Source organism: Dendropsophus ebraccatus, chromosome 9, assembly GCF_027789765.1.
Source record: "Dendropsophus ebraccatus isolate aDenEbr1 chromosome 9, aDenEbr1.pat, whole genome shotgun sequence".
NCBI lineage: Eukaryota > Metazoa > Chordata > Amphibia > Anura > Hylidae > Dendropsophus > Dendropsophus ebraccatus.
The window spans coordinates 70065912-70072980 of record NC_091462.1 but is presented as its reverse complement, the minus strand read 5'-3'; the positions used below and the strand labels follow the sequence as shown (position 1 = coordinate 70072980).

Here is a 7069-nt window from a genome sequence, read left to right as displayed (position 1 = left end):
TTTACATACATGTAATTTACAAGTCTTGTATTTTATATCGGTTTTTGTGATGTCCAAAAGTCACATCTGTTATTGCATCCTGTTTAAGTGGTAAATAATTTTGTGAAAACAAATCGATTATGTAATGATCAATAGATGCTAGATAATATTTATTTTATGTGTACGATTGTCTATAGTAATTTAGTGGCACGATACATCGCTCCGAGTAGTTTATGTAAGTACGATTGTGTGTAATTCCTATGTGTTTGCCATCAGGGGGCGCTTGAAATCGAGCAATGACTGCATGAGTCTTTTCAGATGTGTGTGTCTCCTCCAAATCTGTGAATGTGTTAGCTCTTTCGGACCATGTAACGCACATCGTATTTTAGGCGAGATTTGTAAGTAATGGCTGGTCGAGGAATTGTCCTTGTAATAGCACATGTTGTTGGGCAAACAGGGCGTGACTTAGGATTGCTCTTAGCGAGATGGCCGTGCAGCGAACTCTCTCCCTCCTCCCTCCTCCCTCCTCCCTCCTCCCTCCTCCCTCCTCCCTCCTCCCTCCATGATGGTTGTTGGCGGCACATACATAGTAGAAATCCTCCCATATAATGTGCTGATAGTGTCATCATAAGGAGGTCGCTTAAATAGTACGCAAATCACGCACAAGATCCGGCGCAGGCTGATGATGCTATAGGCTAGCGACACAGCGGGGACACGCCCCCTCTCTGTAGTACATGCACGTCATCAGTGTGCGTAGCGGGGTTGTTGTTTAGCCGGAGTGTTTGGTGTGCTGTGCTAATTATGTTCACTGCTCGGCTAATGAGTATTTTGGCTTTTAGCGCTGCTCTGCTTTGTACTTTGTCAGGCGTTGTAACGTCGGAAGCACACACAATCCGCAGCAGCCACGTTCAAAGAGGCGTGGCCGACCATTAAGGCACTTGTAGTGCAGCGGCTTACGACGTGACAATGCCGGACAGAAATGGGTAAGCTGAGCATCGTTACATGGTGTCACATAGCAATTCGCCGAGCACACGACACGCAATAGTTAACCCCCCCCCACCCCCGCTACGCCCAGTGCTGAGGTGGCGAGACTACAGAGAGGAGGCGTGTCCCCCCGTGTCGCTATCCGATCCCAGACCCCCGCGCCGGATTGTGGCCTTCCATTCCCTAGTAGTAAGCACATATATTTTGGCCAAATACTATGAGGACATGATGTGAGTAGTAGTGTACTGTGTATATGATATGTGGCGCCAGCAAACATCATGGAGGGAGGGAGTTGGCTGCAGGTGAAGCTGGAGACCCCACCCACATAAGTGACGTACTATTTACAATCAAACATGGCGTGTAGCATGTGAAATGGGTGTAGTAGCTATGACCTTATTGACTAATAATTTCTAAGACGTTACTGTAATTATTTTGGATTTTCAGGTCCATGCTCGGCCAGTGCTATGGGACGGCCCTGCGCCTGGGTACAGAAGCCGGCTAACACGGAGTGCCGCATGGAGGGAGGTTGCCCGGATTGTATACCCAGATTGGGACCAGCATACTAGATTACAGCAATGGATAATTGGTAAGTTGTTTAGCCACTGTGGCAAACCATTAACTCGAGTGTTATGGTCACCTGACGCTGATATATTCCTAATGTGTGGATGCTTTTGTTTTAAGCTAACTATGTGGAGACCAGGTGGTCCAGTGTGAGGGACAGATTCATCAGGCAGCGACGGCAGCTGATCAGGCGTGGGGCCTCCCAAGAAGAACTGGCCGCTTTGCGTTTTGCCCCAATGCTGCGTTTCATTTTGAATTCCCCCAGACGCCGCAGGTAAGTGTGTGTGTTAATTGCATGTGTCCATGGTAGGAGCAGATGATGACGGAAGTAGCTCAGTGTCTTATGTGTGCAGACATAGACATGTTAGATTTATATAGATTGTATACATCGAGGCTCCAGCAGGGGGAGCAGTATATTTAGTGAACACTTTAGAGTAATCTCGATTTCGGTAAGATGAGCCGCCCCCTGCTGGACACAAGATAACTAACAAATGCAGCCTGGCCTAACCGCGTTTCGAAGAGCTTTTGCTCCCTCCAGGATCTAATCCAGAACATGAAATGCCATTTATGCCAATAGCGTGGACTGTCTTCATAATGTTTAAACAATGTACGCAATGTGTCCATAGAGTAAACTAATGTTCCACTCGGGTGGCCTTGTGAAGACCCACATTTTGGGTCAACAGTGTGTGAATATATTGTAAAAAGTTCTAGTGTGGCACCTCGTACATAGAAAATAGTGTGAAAGCAGGCAGAGTGTAATCCTGCATTGGATGCCTCCATTTTAGTTATCTGGCTAAATATGTCCTTAAACAAAAGTGCCATCTTAGATAGTGACCAGTGTTGTTTTCTCCTCAGACCACAAGTAGTTCAGCAACCAGCAGAGGCCTCATCGGATGAAGAGAATGAAGAACCTAATCTGGCAGAGGGGTTGGCCAGGACTCCACCACCAAGATGTCAAGGGGGTCCGGTGGAGCCTGGCGAGAGAGAGTGACATGTGCCTTGACCGTCCAACAACATTTGTGTTTGTTCCGCACTCCCTCTCCTCAGCTACACCAACACCACCCCTTGTCTGCTACACTGTAGGGCCTTAGTGCCAACCGCGCCTTACTAGCATTAATAATTTCCTAACATTTGTGCGCACCAGGACCACATCAATAACACACTGTTTAGAAGGTCTGGCATCACATTAGCTAGGGATGACAATAACAGCTTGGGGGGATTGGGATGTCCCTTTTAGTTTTGTGGTGCCAGAATACAGTCAGGCTGGCTGTGTCCTTCACATATTGCCCACACTATTGCCTCTGCACACTATTCTAACTTCTGTCAACATGGTCCAAAGTAGTCTCCACACACCCTCGCCCACATCCACCCACACACACTATCATGTGAATGTTTTATTTTTTGACATGTAATAAATCCATTGCGACATATCTTGTTTCCCGAATTCTTATTTTTTACTTGTTTATGTTTTAGTGTTTAAGGGTTAAAAAAACAAATGATTATTGACTGCCACTAAGGAACTACGAAATACGCTTAAAAATACTTAGTGGACTTTGTTTGCATAGAAAGCTGTATTGAATGTTGCTATTGTGTCTTATTAAATTTTGTTGTATGCTTTACGTTAGTAGAAAATTAACACATGCTGGATGTCCTTCAGGAGGATATTTCTAATCATATGTGAGACATTGCTGTATGTGTTAAAATGAATGTGTCATGATAGGAAATATTAATGTAGTTAAGTATTTCATTTATCAGGCCAACACTCTCCTGCTGTGGCCACTTCCTGCCTTGGCCACAGATGGCAGCAGAGAGCACTGTCATACATGACAAACAAGGAATCGCAACATTCACTACATGTTCGTAGTAGGTTCACAATACGTGTATTTGAGTCAGTATATTTTGGTCAGTATTGTTAACAAAACCAGTAGTGGCTTAAAAACACAAAGGCTGTGTTCACACAATGTAGAAATAGAGTGGCTGTGCGCCATTTAAAGTGAAATATTGCTAAGTTTTTTTCCAAGAATGGATGTTATTTTGAAATGTCCTTATTTAGTGTTTTAATGGCGCACATCCACAACATTACAACATTGTGTCGAGATCCTTTGGGTGTTTAGAATCCACTGCTGTTTTTGTTAGCTATACTGAGTGAAATACACGTATTGTGAAGCCACTAGCGAAGATGTAGTGAATGCTGCGATTACTTGTTTTTCAGGTCTGAGCCTGCTCTATGCTGACATCTGTGGCCAAGGCAGGAAGTGGGCAGAGCAGGAGAGGCTTGTGATGAGCACTAACATATTTTGGGACATTAATGTTCTTATCATGACACTATCATTTCCACATAGAGCTCTATGTCCGATGGTAGTAGAAATCGCCTCCTGCAGGACATCCAGCATGTGGTCATTATGTACAAAGTGGAGGATATATAAACGTACACACAATAAACTACATAATGTAGCGTTTACACAGGCAGATTGATGTGATGGATTTTGGATAAGAAATCCAGGAGATGACTGTAGACAAGGAACAGGTGATCAAGTAAAGAGCGAGATTTCTCATCTTTTAATACACTCTTCTGTGTTTTACTGAAAAGAAATGGATGATAAAAGATTATTTTTGAACCGCTACCTAAGTAGACCACATCCAGCTGGCGCACCTGGGTGATGTGTGGAGGGATATATGTGGTGTGTTAATAGTGATTGTTAAGAAGTGAGATGGACTGTGGCACTAGAAGATATCAGATCCTGTTACATATCCCACACTAGAAAGTTAGACATATAGTGCGCACCCTGCTGGTCACTCCATAGGAAATGCACATGTTTTGATCACATCAATCTTTCAGCACACTAGGTTCAAAGGACTATACAATTAACATTAGCAGGATGTGACCATGCTCGATAATTACTGGCCAGTAGTATATCGAGTGAGGTTATGTGTATTTTCGAACACTACTATGTGTGAACACACAACATGTTTTACATACATTGAAAAGGCAGACACATTGTTTAGTCGAATAAGAAAATATATTTTTGGTTTTAGTAAAAAGAGAAGGAAAATTAAATATCAACCAATACATGGGGTTCAAACAACAAAAGAAAATAAAAAAACACACATCCCAGAGACAGGTGACATACATGCGGGAAAACATCAGTCCTGTGGCCGTGGCTCATAAGGGAGGCTGTGAAAGGGGCACGGGCACGGCGCCTTCAGGAGTCATGAAGTAGTCAGCAAAGAGGTTCCTGACCACTATCCCGCGGTTGAGTTGTCTCCCTTGGCCATAGTTGATAGGGGCACTAAAAGCTGGCAGTGTCTCCACGTTCACCTCCGGGGTGGGAGCATAGTCCCGAAGGTAGTTGTGGAGAACACAGGCAGCTTTAATGACCATGTCAACTGTGGCCAATTTCAACTGCAGGGCAGTGGTAAACACTCTCCACTGACTAGTCATGATTCCGAAGGCGCACTCCACGAAGTTACGTGCCCGGCTCAGCCTCCGGTTAAATAGTCTCCCCCGTTCATCCAGCCCTCTCCGTGGGTAAGGGCGCAGCAGGTTGTTCAGTAAAGGGAAGGCTTGATCCCCTACCATGACGAATGGAGCGGGATGCGTGGTACCCGGAAGAGGAGTGGGAGGAGGTAGAGTCACGTGATCTAAGAGTATGCGCCGCCCAAACTCTGATCTCAGTAGCGCCCGGGAGTCCCCAGTACTGCCATAGGAGCCGACGTCGATGGCAAGGAAACGATACGTGGAATCAACAACCGCGATCAGGACCACAGAAAAAAATTTCTTATAATTGAAATACTATGATCCTGATCGCGGTGGTTGCTTCACACGTATGTGCTTACCATCAACCGCCCCTATACAGTTGGGGAAATTGGCCACAGACTGAAAGCCTGCTGCTGACTGCAACCAAATCTCCCTGGTCGGACTGGGCATCACGATGGGCTGCAAATGCTCCCAGATCACGCCGCACGTGCACCTCACAATTCCAGAGATGGTGGACGTACCAACCCTGAATTGGAGGTGCAACGATACATAACTCTCCCCTGTCGCCAAGAATCTGTGAAAAAAATAAAAATAGTATTTTATGATTCTATTTCACATTCAGCTACATATTAAATTATTACATATTTTAACACTATATTAGATTTAACTACAATTACATGAACAAATAGTTCGCATTAAAATAAAGCATCTTCACCTTAACGTTATGAGCAGACGTCCCACAGGAGGGATGGATTTCCGCATGTAGGTGTCCTGTCTCTGGAGATGTGGGGTCAAAATGGAAAGTAAATTATCAAAGGCCTCCATAGGCAGGCGCACGAAGTCCTGGAACTTGTCAGGATGTCTGCAACAAATTAAGAAAAATATTGATCACTAATATTACACACAAACACACATCATAGGAAGATGTCATACGGTTTACAAATGTTGAAATTAACATCAAACGTTGTAAGGATAACCAAAAAACATAATAAAATTATGGACTTTGGGGTAAACATTTGGGGACAGTAACCTTTACATTTGCAATATTACATTCAAAGATTTGCCGACTTTGATGTATTCAAATCGACATACCGTCGCAAATCATCATACAGGCAACCAATGTGGCCCCGGGTCTCCCTCCGCACATTGATGGGGTGGACCCAATATCGCCGTCCCACCTCCTGCAGACGGCGCTGCTCTGCGTCTTTTAGCCTCTGAGAAGATTTTTAAAAAAATGACATTTATTATTTTTAAGACATCTCAATTAGTCACAAAATTATTACACAGTTGCATTTAAGGACCTTTGGTCAACAGTACTTAAGGGAGCTTGCATAAACAATACATTTAAATCAATGTTTTACGGATTATAAGCCTAAACAGTTTGTAAGGCTAGTTTTAAATAAGTTACATAAAGCTTGAAAAAAAAAATAAAAAACAAAAAAAAAAAAAGATTATAAAAAAATATATATAGACTTACACACAAACGCAGGTAATAATTACGCATCTTCCACAGGATCGAAAGCACCACGAGCTGGTGCTTGCGGCGCAGCCTCATACGCCGGGCTGGCCCATAGGGCGCATTATTAGCGCCATCAGACATCTTTGTTTTTTTTTTTTTTGGCATTCAAAACACTACAAGCATATGGGCGTACTTCGCGAGTGGGCGGAGATTTTATAGGGATGTGGGTGTGCTTATTTGGCCCGGGGGCAGATTCATGAATCAAATACATGCTTTTGAGCGGGGCCAAACAAGCCAAGACACATCATGACACTACGGCCGGACTCTTACGATAAGACCGTAAGTGCTTTTCAAATACAGCCGCCAGACCACCCGGAGATGTACGGGACAGAAATTTTTACGCCCGCACTGTTACTACGTGTGAAACCGGCTTAAGGGTACGTGCACACTGCGGAATGGCGAAGGATAACCCTTTGTGCATTCCACAGCTGGCACCCGCCGGCGGACTGATTCTGGAGTGTGTCTCCACCCGTGTCATAGACTCTATGCACGGGCGGATTCCGTTGTCCGTCCAAAGAATGAACACGTTCATTCTTTGGACAGAGGGC

At 44.4% G+C, this 7069-nt stretch overlaps 1 long non-coding RNA gene across 2 annotated transcripts; it reads right to left on the bottom strand.

Moving 5' to 3' along the window:
• Positions 1–3851: 3851 nt before the first annotated feature.
• Positions 3852–6314, bottom strand: LOC138802168 (uncharacterized). Of its 2 annotated transcripts, none has more exons than XR_011364695.1 (3): positions 6095–6314; positions 5718–5864; positions 3852–4106 (listed from the first exon to the last, which is right to left on the bottom strand). It is a non-coding gene; the product is annotated as an uncharacterized lncRNA (long non-coding RNA). The 2 variants fall into 2 exon arrangements; XR_011364694.1 differs by lacking the exon at positions 3852–4106 and adding an exon at positions 5519–5576.
• Between the last annotated feature and the right edge of the window lie 755 nt (positions 6315–7069).